The following is a 13,989-nucleotide window of genomic DNA, read 5'->3' as shown; positions in this document are numbered from 1 at the left end:
AATTTTACAATCCTTTCCTTTAATCCAATAGGGTAAGTCTTAGCATTTTAAGCTAAACCATCCCTAGTATGCCACCGTCCCATACCAGTGTATACCATCCACAACATCCAAATAATTGACAGAATTTAACATAAGAATTCATCAATTAAAACCCAACAATAATCCACTTAATTAATAGAACCTAATTTAGTAGTTCAGTAATTAACAACCAAACCAAATAATCCATGTAATTGCAAAGTGAAATTTATTATTTCAGCAATTAAAAACCAGAGTAAGCATAGACCAAGACTGATAAATACATGCTCATACCATGCATCCAGAATAAGATTTATAATCATACTCTATTCTTTTTAATTGCTAAAATTAAATTAGACAATTAAATTCCTTCTATCCGACAACCGCATGCGAAATTGTATAATTTTGTCATGTTCCATCCATCAGTCTACAGGTATAACTTATGCCATATGAGGTTTTAATAATCCATGAAACTACATTTAAAACCCTCATTACATTCCCACAAACATTTTAGAATACCAAAATCGTCCCAAACAGTGCCCAAAAGTCCAGATTTTACGAAAATAAGGGAGCCAACTCTTTAACTTGTAGAGCAGGCTCCAAAAAAATGGTGGAGTAGGCTCTAATCTTTATTGGAGCCACCCCTAGATGGGTAGATCTGGCTCTACACCTCCTAGAGCCGGCTCTATACTTGGGGGGAGCCGGCTCCCTCCTCCATGGAGCCGGCTCTCTCCCTCTCTGCGAGCCCTGCATCTTTTTGTTCCGTTTACGACCGTCCGCCTTATCTCCGGCCACTTCCAGCCCTTCTATTCTTCATTAAAACTAATCCTAAGGGTCTTAAATCTCATCTAGTATTATTCCAGACCTTGGTTTATAACAGTAAGACTCAACAACAATGATTAAAACGGTAGCGACTTGTTATGCTAAAAACAGACGATAAACTCCATACATGCAAGAATTAATTCAAATAAATTCAACAGACCATAGATAATCAATTTAACATATAAAAATCATACAAGATTCAATTAATGTCCAATTAATCTCCTAAAGACTATCTAGGTGCACAGAACACAGGCCAACGGGAGAGAGGAAGAAAAGAACTTGCCTGTGATTTCAGTTATGAAATCTCGGCGTCGTCTCTAAGTTTCCAGCAATACTGAATAGTGTCAAGCCTCCTACTGCTCTAGCTCAAATCCACCTCCTCCTTGGTCCTCTCTGTTTTCCTCCTTCGTAGCCCTAACTGTGCCTCTATTCCTCTCAACCCTCTCCTTACGTGAACAGACTATGCTTATGTTTTATTATTTTTTTTTAAACCCTAAGCCATCGTAATGATATATTTATAGGCTTAGGAAAAATAAAACCCTAATTCTAATTAGGATCCGAGAAGGAAAAATAACAATTAAATGTGTAATCCAAGTCGGCTAAAATGTGAATTCTAATTGAAAACTAAAAACCTAAAACTTAAACATTAAACCAAACCCTAATGTAACCCAATTAATGCATTTAACTAATTAAAATAACTAACAATACAATTAAATCAAATAAAGAAAAACAAAAATACAATTAAATAAACAATTAAATAAAATAATTCATTTAAATCACATAATTCACAATTAAATCAAATAAACAAGCAAATAAACAATTAAATAATATATAGCGCAATTAAACAATTAATTAAAATACCAGGACTATCCTTTTAAAACTAGGATATTACACAAGTATACTAAATGAAATTGAAAGTGTAAGAAGGAAATATACAAGTCTCAAGTATACTAAATGAAATTGAAAACGTAAGAAGCAAGTAAACAAAGCTCAAGTATACTAAATGAAATTTAAAACGCAAGAAGTAAGTATACAAGTCTCAAGTATACTAAATGAAATTGCAAGTGCAAACACCAAATCATAAGCTACAAGTAATCAATGGTTAACAACTTGGAATTGAATGTGAAATCAAGTAGTTGGAAAGACTATGATATGTGATCTTGGTTTTTAATTAAGACCATATAAGTTATTCTGGGCAGTTACGACCTACAAGGTACTACCTAGTGCGCACTGTAATGATGTAAGGAGAACTCGTACCTCCCGTACTAGGACCAAGCCCTAGCCGTATCATTTTTCACATCCTTACAAGCTTTTCTAAAATTAACAAGTTCATGGCATATATTCAATCACAATACATGAAACTAAATACCAAGCACAAGTAGGGTGAAATCACACAAACCATGTCCTAAGGATTCAAGTCTATAATAGCATACACCATGTCAAATCTTCAATATATGATTCGTTACACATGCAAATGTATACAATGTCGAATCTTCAATGTGCGATTCGTTACACGCTATAATGACATTATAATTGAACTAAATCAAGTCACCATTAAGCAAACTATAATTACTAAGCATACTATAACCTAGTAATAAGTTCTCAAGGTAAACATAATTAATATTCTACAAGAGTTTATCATTTCAATAAGATAAATCTCTAGAATTAAATAAACTAGTAAATGAAACAATTTACTTACACATGAAATACATACTATACATGCTTTACATTTCTAAATATTATTATTTTTTTCTTGAATGGGTTGATTTTATAAATTTTTAAAATAGAAAAATAAAGTACATAATACAATAGAGAGACATACCCCTCTTTACAAAAAGACATGAAATGGAGCAAAACCATTTCCAAAACAAGCTAAAAACTAGCAACGAAAGCATCAAGCAACATCAAAAATAACTGGTACATCTGCCAGACCAAAAGAAAATAAATTCAAAACTTCCCAAATAATATCATTTGCAGTAGCAGCAGAAGAAGCTTTGACACCTCTATGTAAGGTTGAATTCCTCTCCAACCAAATCTTCCAAATAAAAACTGAAAATAGCCCCTTCAAAATCTTAGACTTGTTCCCCTTATCATTTGTAATTTGCATTATCCATTCCACAAATAATCTAAGATCATGAAACCTAATATCAGGAATTCCCAACTAAATCATAACCTGCTGCCATACTGCAACAGCATACACACAGGTATAAAACAAATGGTTATTTGAGTCTTCATCCTGAAAGCAATTGTGACAAACTGATGGTCCATAAAAACCACGCCTCTGTAAGTTCATGCATGACAGGTTTTTATTATGCATATTGATAACAAACACAGTAGCAATCCGAGGTTTGCAGAATTTCCAACACAGGTGACTCCACTTTACCACTTGCCCCCTTGTCCTACAAGTTGACCAAGCATTTTTTGGACTAAAATCACCATAAATCCAACTAATTTCATCTTCTCCAACCTTTAAATTTATGTTAGCAATGAAATCAACAGCCTCCTCTGGAAAGAAAGGAGGAAACAACCACCCTCTATAAGCAATAAGAGCTCCAGTAGCTTGCTTATCAAAATTTCTAAACATATTGGCACCAAATCTTTGGACCAAAGACAAACTTGCACACCAAGGGTTAAATAACATGTTAAAAGAAGCACCATTTCCAACTTTGTACAGCACATTTTCTTGAATAAAATCCCTAGTATCTAGTAGTTGCTTCTAGATACTTGAGTCTTGAACCTTTGGAACCACCATCTAGAAATTTTTATGATGTAAATAACGAGCATGCATCCATTGCACCCACAGAGCCCCCATGTTCTTCAAAAAATCCTAGCAGATAGAAACTTTTGCAACAAAATAAATATCTAAAATTCTTCTAAGATTGAAACCTCCTTCGGCATAAGGTAATATGACTTGACTCCATTTGAGTTGAGACATCTTCCTTGAATCTAATTTCTCGCTCCATAAAAAGTGTTTAAACTTTTTTTCCAAACCAATGATACAACCCCATGGGATTTTAAATCCAAAAACCCAATGATAAATGAAAGAATAAAGAACTGATCTAATAAGCTCTATCCTGCCTGCCAAAGACAAATTGATTGTGTTCCAATGATTAAGCCTGGCATTGACTTTATCAAATAGACCCTTGCAGTCTACAGCCTTCAGAGCCCTATTTGCCAGAGTAATTCCAAGATATTTAATTGGAAAAGCTTCATTTTTCATTTGAAGAACCTATAATATCCTTCTCTTCCCTCTAACAGCCTTTAAGAAAATCACTGAGCTTTTATCTTTATTCACTGCAAGATCAGACACCTCATGAAATCTCTTAAGCACCTCATCAATTGACTTTGTTGTAGAAATATCTGCCTTCACAATAATGAAAAAATCATCAGCATAGAAGGCATGAGAAACCAATAAACCAGTCTTCTGAACCAAATTACAGAGCTTAATCTGACAAGAATTTTTTGATGCATAAGAGTAGAGAAATGATCAGTAATTACGGTAAAAAAGAGAGGAGAAAGTGGACAGCCTTGTCTAATCCCTTTCTTAGCTGCAAAAAATCCAGTAGGCACACCATTACAAAGAACAAAAAACTTGGAAGAAGTAACACATTGCATGATCCATTTTATCCATGTAGTACTGAACCCATAAAGCTGAAGAGTTTTCTGAATAAAATCCTAACTCATAAAATCATAAGCTTTTCTAAGATCCACCTTCAAAGCCATAGCAGGACCACTTGACTTTAATCCAAAAATTTTAATCATGTCTGTTACCAATAGAATATTGTCATGAATCCTTCTTCCCTTGATAAAAGCAAACTGTTCCAGCACAACAATACTTGGAAGAACAACACTAAGTCTATTTGCCAAGATTTTTTAGATGACCTTATAACTAAGATTACATAAGGAAATAGGCCTATAATTCTCAAGCTTGTCTCCATGATTCTGTTTAGGAATCAGAGCAAGAAAGGTAGAATTTATCCCCATAGGCATCACAACAGCTTTGAAGAAATACACAATGGCATTAATCAAGTCAGTAACTACAATGTGCCAGTATTTTTGAAAGAATCTAGCTGGAAAACCATCAGTACCCAAGGATTTGTCTGGACTAAAAGCCATCACAACCCTTTTAATTTCTTCAGTTGTAACCTCTCTATCAAGATCCTGCAAATCTTTAGCTTCAAGTTGATTTCTGGGAGCAACAACATCAGACACAGCACAATTAGTAGCAGAATACAAATCTTCATAGTACTGAACTAACCAATCCTTGATCACTTGAGGCTCAGAAGATATCTCCCCATCAGGATGCTTCAAACAAGTTATTGAATTATAATATCTCCTCTGTTTGACCATATTATGAAAATAAGCAAAACATTTGTCCCCCTTTTTAAGCCATTTGACCCTTGATTTCTGACACCACAGAATTTCTTCTAAATCCGAAGCAGCTTGGAACTTCAAAGTAGCCTCCCTCTCCCTGGAAATCAGTAGATGATTCATAGGATCTTTAAGTAAGTCCATTTGAACCATATATAGTTCCTCAGTCACAGTTTGAACCTGGTCTGAGACCTTGCCCTTTTCTTTATTCCATTGTTTACAATAGCTTTCACAACTCTAAGTTTCTTCTGAAGCTTATGTAATAGATTTCCTTCAAGTGGCTCATTCCACCCTTTTAGCACCAACTCCTCAACCTTTTGTTAAAAGCACCAGATTTTTAAAAACTTAAAAGGTTTTAAACCAGCTGCACAATCCAAATGCCACTTAACTGCCATCCCATAATGGTCTAATAATGAAGTAGCTGTCAATTACACTTTGGTATTAGTAAACTTATGAATCCAAACCTCATTAACTAGAGCTCTATCCAACTTAACATGAATCCTTCTATTCCTTTCTTACTTATTGCTCTATGACTATTCACCATTGTTAATAGGCAGCTCATCCATGTGAATATCTTTGATCACTTGATTAAATTCGTCCAAGAGATGTTAAGGCACTCTCAGACCCCCCATTTTTTCACAATGAAATCTAGATATGTTCCAGTCACCAATAGCAATCCAAGGAGAATCCACCACAGTAGCTTGATCTTTGAGACTCATCCACAGTTTTCTTTTTTCTTGAACAGTATTATCAGCATATATAGCAGAAAGAAACACCTTTTCCCCTAAACCAATATGTCTAACCTTCAAAAACATCACTTGAATAACTTCCTTAATGAGTTGAACTTTAAACACCATAGGATCCCAAGTAATCCAAATCTTACCCAAAAAATGAGAAGCATAATTATCTAACCATTCCCATCTAGCATTTATTTTTTGCTGAATTTTCCTAGCTTTACCTTGCCTAACTCTAGTCTCAATCAAAGCTACCAAAGAAAATTTATTCTCTCCCATCCAGGCCTTAACAGCAACCTGCATATTAAGTCTATTTAGACTTCTAACATTCCAGACTTCTAACATTCCAGGCTCCTAGCATTAAGAAATATGCTTAGTTGGTAATCCACCAACTTGTTTTCCTCTGGTAACCCTATCAGAAGGTAGGGCTTTATATCTTTTCTTGGGTTTCATCTTCCATTCTTCTATTTGCTCTTACAATAAAACATCAATATCTGGACTAGACATTGAAATACCATTTTTATCTATGCCTGCATTGCCTTTATCACCCTCAGGAACTAAAGCCAGTGTTGGAACAACCTCAGTAGATGATTCCACCACTTTCCCCTTAGAACTCACTTCCTTGATACCATTTTTATCTCTGCCTGCATCGCCTTTATCACCCTCAAGAACTAAAACCAGTGTTGGAACACCCTCAGTAGATGATTCCTCCACTCTCCCCTTGGAACTCACTTCGTTGAAACCCTCTTCCTCAGCTATATTTAAGTCAACAACCCTGATTAAACTCTCAACCTTGTCACCATTATTCTCTGGAGTACAACTATCAGTAACTGGAATATTTCCCACTACAGTTGTACAAGCTAACTCCAAAATTTCCTTAGTCTTGTCTTCACCCTGTTCTTCCAACATCTCTTCATTATCATCACCTAACAAAGCAAAGGCATTAGATACCTCTATTATAAAAGTAGCCACAGCAACAATAGGGTTTACCTGCACAGTAGGACCTTTAACTCATTGAGGCATTTGATCATTAACCTTCTCTGCATCTTCCTAATCCACTATTTTCCCTTTCTGTTTTATCACCCATCTATCATTACTTTTCTTCGATTTGGCTGGAATGATTTTTTGTGGACAATTATCTGCCACATGATTAATCCTCTTACATAAAGAGCATACCCGCGACTGCCATTCATATTCAAATGAAACCTTGCAATCCAGACCATGCAAGTCAACAACCATATGCTCTGGCAAAACGTCCGTAATACCAACTTCAATCATAGCACGAACAAATCCGCCTTTATCTCTATACTTAACCGGGTTATCCGTGTAAATAGGATGCGAGAATGATGAACAAACTTTAAAAAATCGATAAAGTATTCCGACAATGCATTGGAAGATCATGAATACGAGTCTAAATAGGTACCGAATCCAAGGCTTCTCTTTCCAACACCACATTCTTACACCATTGTTTCATATTAATCAGACGTCCTTCAAAAGTATAGATCCTTGAGAGAACTTGATGCACCAAATCTTCATTTTGAAACCGAACCATGAAAAAACCATGTTGGAGATACACCAGTGTAACTTCTTTGGCCTATCGTTTCTCCATAAATGCCTTAAAGTTATGATAGTATGGATAATGTCCTAGCACATAACCTACAACTGAGGATTTCTAATATTCGATCTCATCCGCTACATCATCAATAGAGTTAGACACCTTTGATCCATGACTAGCACTGTGATATTTCAGATTAGTAAAAGCTAAAGAAGGAGAAGGTGAAGAAGCAAAACAGCTCATCCAATGTTTTGGGGCTACTGTGCTTAGACAGATTAATAGACAGACTTCATTGGCTGAGCTTATTGTTAATGGTAGATGGGAAAAACTTGCATATTTTCCTGAGAGAGTTTTTAGTGTTATTTTAAGGTTAAAAATCATACCTGGTTCAGACATTATTGGGTGGAAGGATTGTGGTTTCTCATTAAAAGCTGCTTGGGATAAGTGTAGACATTCAAATACTCAAGTGAGTTGGTCTGATTTATGTTGGAAGTATTGCAGACCTCGAGTTGCTGTGGTGGTTTGCATCATTTTACACAACAAGAATTTATCCTTGGTAAATTTGCAGAAAAGAGGTATTATCTTAGCTGTTATCTGTCACAATTGTATGAAGAATGTGGATTCAAATGACCACCTCTTCTGTTCTTGCCCCTACACTACTAAGGTTTGGCATGAGATTTTTTCTCTGCTGAATATGGTTTATCCAGATCATAATTCAGTGTTGCAATTGGTGGAGTGGTTCAGTTTGCAAACTACCATGAATTCTACTAAATCTAAAGTGTTGAGTGCAATTTTTTCAACTGCTATTTGGAAAATTTGGGCTATTAGAAATAAAGCTTTGCACAAGGGAAGTCAAGATCAAGCTACACATGTTACACAAGTTATTGTATGGGAGGTTTTGTCATACCTCATGCTGGGAGTGGAAGACTTAATTTTAATTTTTAATTGCTGTGTTTGCTCTGGTCCAGATAATTGGTTGCTGGAATTCACTGCAGTCATTTTGCTGTGGTCTGGTTTTTCAGAATTTCTTTTTTGAGGATGGCTTTTGCTTTTATTTTCATTTTAAGAAGGCTTTGCTTTTCTTTGGTTTTCCTAGTTAGGATTTGGTTTTTATTTTTGCTGTGGATGGACTTGTTGTCCATTCTTCTGTTTCTCTTAGAGGTTTATCCTCCCTTTTTGTAATTGTACTGTTGTACTTCTATTTATAAATTTAAAAAAATATCCAATTCAGAAAAAAAAAAAAAAAAAAAAAAAAAAAAAAAAAAAAAAAAAAACTAGCTCCTCCGTAAGAGTTTTGGTTGGGTAAGGGGAACGTGCTGGCCCGGAGACCTAACCGGTGGTGGGGTGGAGGAGGAATTGCCCTTCTCCATGAAGGTAAGCCTCTAAACAAAAGTAAGAACACATGCAAACCCTAACCCTAGCAGTCGCTTCCTAGAGAATGAGGGTATTCCTCTGTAAGAGATCAAATTTGGAAAAAAATAAATAAATAAAATACTAAATATAGTACAATCTAGTAGTAAGCCTTCCAAGTGGACATTATTAATATTATTCAAGATTTCATCATCAGAACAACAAAATCTCTAGAATTTAGGAACCTAGCAAATGAAATAATTTGTTATAACATTATATACAGATATATATATATACACACACACTAAACATGCTTTTAAATCATATTCGCATGAATGTACAACAAGTCCAAATCTATGATTTAAGCATAAAAACAATGTCAAATACTTGATTAAATTAATGTGACAATTAAATAGAATTTAATTAAATAAAATAATTAAGTAATTAAATTCTCTAGATTTCAAAACTCATCTAAATGACTTCAAATTATTATATGTCACAGATCATGTCATAGTCGTTACATATATCAAGGCAAAAACTTAATTAAATCATTGGAATAATTAAATGGAATTTAACTAAATTAAATAATTAAATTATCTAGATTTTAAAACAAATCCAAATGATTCCAAGTTTGTATATATTAAAGATCAAGTCAAGGCCTTTAATAATATCATGTTAAAACCTAGTTTCATGCAAGGTAGTACTATCAACAATCTTTAAAACTAAGGTAAAGACATGCATACAAGTTATATAAACCCCAAAAGCATATAAAACATTAAGCTTATAAACATGAAATACCTCTACCTCACTAGAGAAGTGTCTCTCTAGAATCCAAATAAAGCAAAGGTTTTTTAAGAAACCCTTCAAGGGTTTTGTAGAGGAGGGTGAAAGGAAGCTTTTGTATTTCAAAACTTAAGCCAAAAGATGAAGGGAAGTGGTTCAAATTCAAGTTGGTAGGTCTAGGGTTTCAAGAACACTAATGGAGGCAAGTTTAGGGTTTTGAGAGCAAAGGTGGGAAAGTGATGAAGTTAGTGGGATTTGTTGTATTTCTCCACTCACTGTGTGCACTAGCACTACCTCTCACACACACACAACTCATCTCACCCCTCCACTTGTCAACTAAGTAAGCCTCCTCACAAGATCTCATTTAAAGCCTACACTTGTCATCATCTAAAGCCTCCACTCAAGGCTTAATCCAAGTCTTAGACTTGTCAACATCCAAAGCCAACAAGTGCACCAATTCTAGGCTAACAAGTGGGTGAATCCTTACCCTCCACATGTCATCATCCAAGGCTTCCAAGTGTCACCAATGAGATACCTACAAGTGGACCAATGAGAGTGTGACACTTGTCACACTTTTCAGAAATTGCAAAGAGGTCCTTCCCAAAAATATCTTGCAAAATAAATTACAAAATGGTCCCTAAGATGAAAAATAATTACATTATTTAATTACACAAAACCCCCAAAAGGGAAAATGTTTCCGAAGAAACTATACATCCATGCCCTTTAAGAAAAAGTAAACAAGTAGTATGCTTTTCTAAAAAAGTAAAACTACGCATTTCATGGAAATCAAATGCTATGGATGCATGCAAAGCTGGGATCAAATCCTAGCACAAAAAGTGAGGTTACGCGAAAAGAACCGATAAACGGGAAAAAGGCGAGAAAAGAAAAATGTCGAAAAGAAGACGACATGGTCCTCACCAAGATGATATCCATCCAAAAAAAGAAGCCTCAGGAACAATTCTCGAGTACTCGCGACAACCCAAAGGGACAAAAACCCGAACTCGGAAAGGAAAAAGAAAATCCGTAAAAATAGGAAAAAAAATGAAGGGAAGGAAAATGACCGGGTCAGTACAAATCTAAACCCTTTCTCTTGACTTTTTGGGAAAATTATCTTGTGATTATTGCTATAGCCTTGTGTATAAAATGAATCTTGGATTATCTGTATGATTTCTATTGTTTAATTCTTCCTATTAATTCTCTAGATTAGTTGCATGTCTATATCTAATTAATTGAGCATTATATCTCTATGATTCATATGGTTTAATTCTTCCTATTGATTCTCCTTGTGATTACATGTTGTCTTATGTGTGATTATTTGGGAATTGATCTCTACACTAGATTCTTTATGTTGGTTGCATGTCTATGTGTGATTAATTAAGGATCTAATAATGGCTATACATGGTTTTCATTGAATGGATTTGTCAATTAATTTGATGGATTATTCTTATGCTCAATGGGTTGTTCTACAATTTAATTCATTTTTGTAGGTAAGTAGATAATCTATGCTTGATTTAATATTCCATGGCTTATTGTTGCAAATTCCATAATTCTCTAAATTGATGTGTGCTACAATTGTGACTAATTTGATGGATTATGCTTAGAATTGATGGGTTGTTCTACAGTTAGTTTATTTGTTGGTTAGGTAGACAATTCATACTTAAATTTGATGATCCATGCTTAATATTGTAATTGGTAGTCGCATTTTGTTCACAAGAATGTTTTCTCCAATTAGTTGAAAATGTGTGGTTTGGTGAATGAGCTTGGTGGTGATTCCAACACCCAAAGGCCTCTCTTCCTACCATTCAAATCTTTCTCAATTTAGTTTACTTTAATTACATTTTAATTCCATTGCACCTTAGTTTAATCAATCAATCCCCCCTTGCAATCTTGTGATCCACTAGAGTCGAAGTTGAATTCCAACTATGTGTTTAATCCCTGCGGACAATCCCTACTCGTTATGCCTCATTAGTTGTAGTAGTGGTTTTATAAATTTAAATTTGACTAGAATGGCTTCCGAAACCACAATCATATTTTGACCTTGCGAAGCAACCTCTCGCATTAAAAAGCTTAATTTTTCTCTTTAAAGGAAAGGGGAAAAGGGTCAGTCAAATTTTGGCGCCGTTACTGGGGATTAACGGTTTTGTTAGAACTAGACTAGACAATAGTGTTCATTTGATTGCTTCTATTTTTTTTTTTCATTTTCCATTGTATATTCTTTTCTCATTCTTGATATTATTTGTCAGGACCTTTATGAGCGATTCTTGAAACTCTTCTATTTTAATTGTGCACTTCTTTGTATGCTTGAGATAGCCCTTGTTGAGGTTAATTGCATTGCTTTATTTTAAGTCCAAGCATAGGCCTTTGTCAAGGCCAATATTTTGTTGCATTTGGATTTTGAGTGTGAATGGTGGAATTGTTTGATCCAAGTTTAGGGGGGAATTTCTTCCTTTCACCTTATGCCCCTCCATCATATTTTAATCCTTGTGAACGTGAGTCCAAATCATTTCAAGCATCACCATTTGACGATGGACTTAATTACTCTTTTGATCCTTCTTATGACTATTACCCTCCCCCACCATTTTATGATGAACCCTCCCCCACCATTTTATGATGAACTAACTCCTCCACCTACTAGGTACTCGCCCAGATTTAAAGAAAAATTGTTAGCTCTACTTGATTTACATAATGCATAAAGCCAACTTATTCTTTCACATTCTCAAACTTTAGCCAAGTTAGAAGCTCAAGTTGAGTATGTGAGATATATTTTTATAATTGGCTAATTTCGTTATCAAAACAAGTCAAATCGAGTTGTAATTTTTCGGTTCACAATTTCGAAGATTGAAGATCGGATGCGGATTTAAAGAAGTTCAAGTGCTCATGATATATGTGATACCCCTCAACTCCGAGACATGTGTTCATCAGGCCCAAGCCCACACTCGAGGGAATATCAAACAATTAATATTTAAATGAACACAGATTTCAAAATGAAATAAAAATAGATAATTAAAAGCTGAAAGAATTGTAAAATATAATCCTTTAAAATTAAATACTTAAAATCCAATAATCCCAAAACCACCAGAGATAAATATGAATAATAATCTACCAATCCAAAACCTCCGAGACAACAAGTCAGGAATCTATGCAGTGGACCCTAATAAAATCCCAAACTGAAACGAAAATAACTAAAAGAAATCCAGTACTAAATTATGAAGAGTGATCCTACCATCTCTACTAAGCACGAACAAGCTCTAAGCCTGGAACTAACGAACACCTGAACAAAATAGAAGTGGGTCAGGCCCACGAACAAGTTCTATCCTATTACAATCCAAACAGAGACTCGATACGTATGTACATCCCAAACAACTCAACAATAGCTATATAATCCATACATATGTATATATCCACACTACGGGACTCTCACTGGACTATGAAGAGGGTTTTAACCTGAATAGAAGGCAACATACAAAACGCACCTGAGTGGGCATGAGTACCTAAGCCTAACAGGGGTATGCCTCAACCTATCATATCTAGCTACGCATCCTACTACATATACGCTCCCTAATTGTCGACTCAAGGTTATATCGCGGTACCATAAATGTATATTTTAAGTCCTATCCTATCCATCCATAAGAAATCTAGTTAGCCGTTCAGCTAGTTCAGCTACACTGACTTACATATAAGCAAGATTTTATTTTTATAATCCGTTCCCTTATTCTAGTATAGGTAGTACTTATCGTTTCGAGCTAATCCATCCCTAGTATGCCGCCGTCCCATTCCAGTGCATAAAATCCATACATCCAGTAGTTGATAATACAAATAATAAATATAACTAACAACTAATCCATATATTTAACAATCGATAATAAAATATTAAATATAAACATCAATTATTCCATACTAAGAATGATAAAATTTTGTAAATTAACAGGCTTATTCAATACTACTCCACAAAGTCCAATAATTGCTAATACAGATCATATATGTAAAACAATTAATTCCAAGTAAGCATAATAGAATATATAAATTCACATGATTATTTTATAACACTAGAACATGATTAAACTATAAAATCATTCTTGAAAAATTGCTAAAATACTACTGAACAATTTTAATCCTTCACATCTAAAACAGTATACCAATTTGTGTAAGAATTTTATACTGTTCAAGCTATAATATAGGGTGATTAATTATGCATTAACAAGGCCCTCAGGAGTTTTAATACAGCTTAGGTACTCTCTAAAAACCCTCAGTATAGCTTCTGATTGAATCTAAAAACTTAAAAAACCAAGCACCGTAACAAAACAAGTCGCTGAAAAGCTAGAAAAAAAAAATAAAAATTCGAGGAAGCCGCCTCCCTAC

The sequence above is a fragment of the Cornus florida genome, unplaced genomic scaffold, assembly GCF_030987335.1.
Source record: "Cornus florida cultivar Cherokee Brave unplaced genomic scaffold, ASM3098733v1 CherokeeBrave_3.0.0_Hap2_Chr01, whole genome shotgun sequence".
Classification (NCBI taxonomy): domain Eukaryota; kingdom Viridiplantae; phylum Streptophyta; class Magnoliopsida; order Cornales; family Cornaceae; genus Cornus; species Cornus florida.
This window is presented reverse-complemented; position numbering follows the sequence as displayed.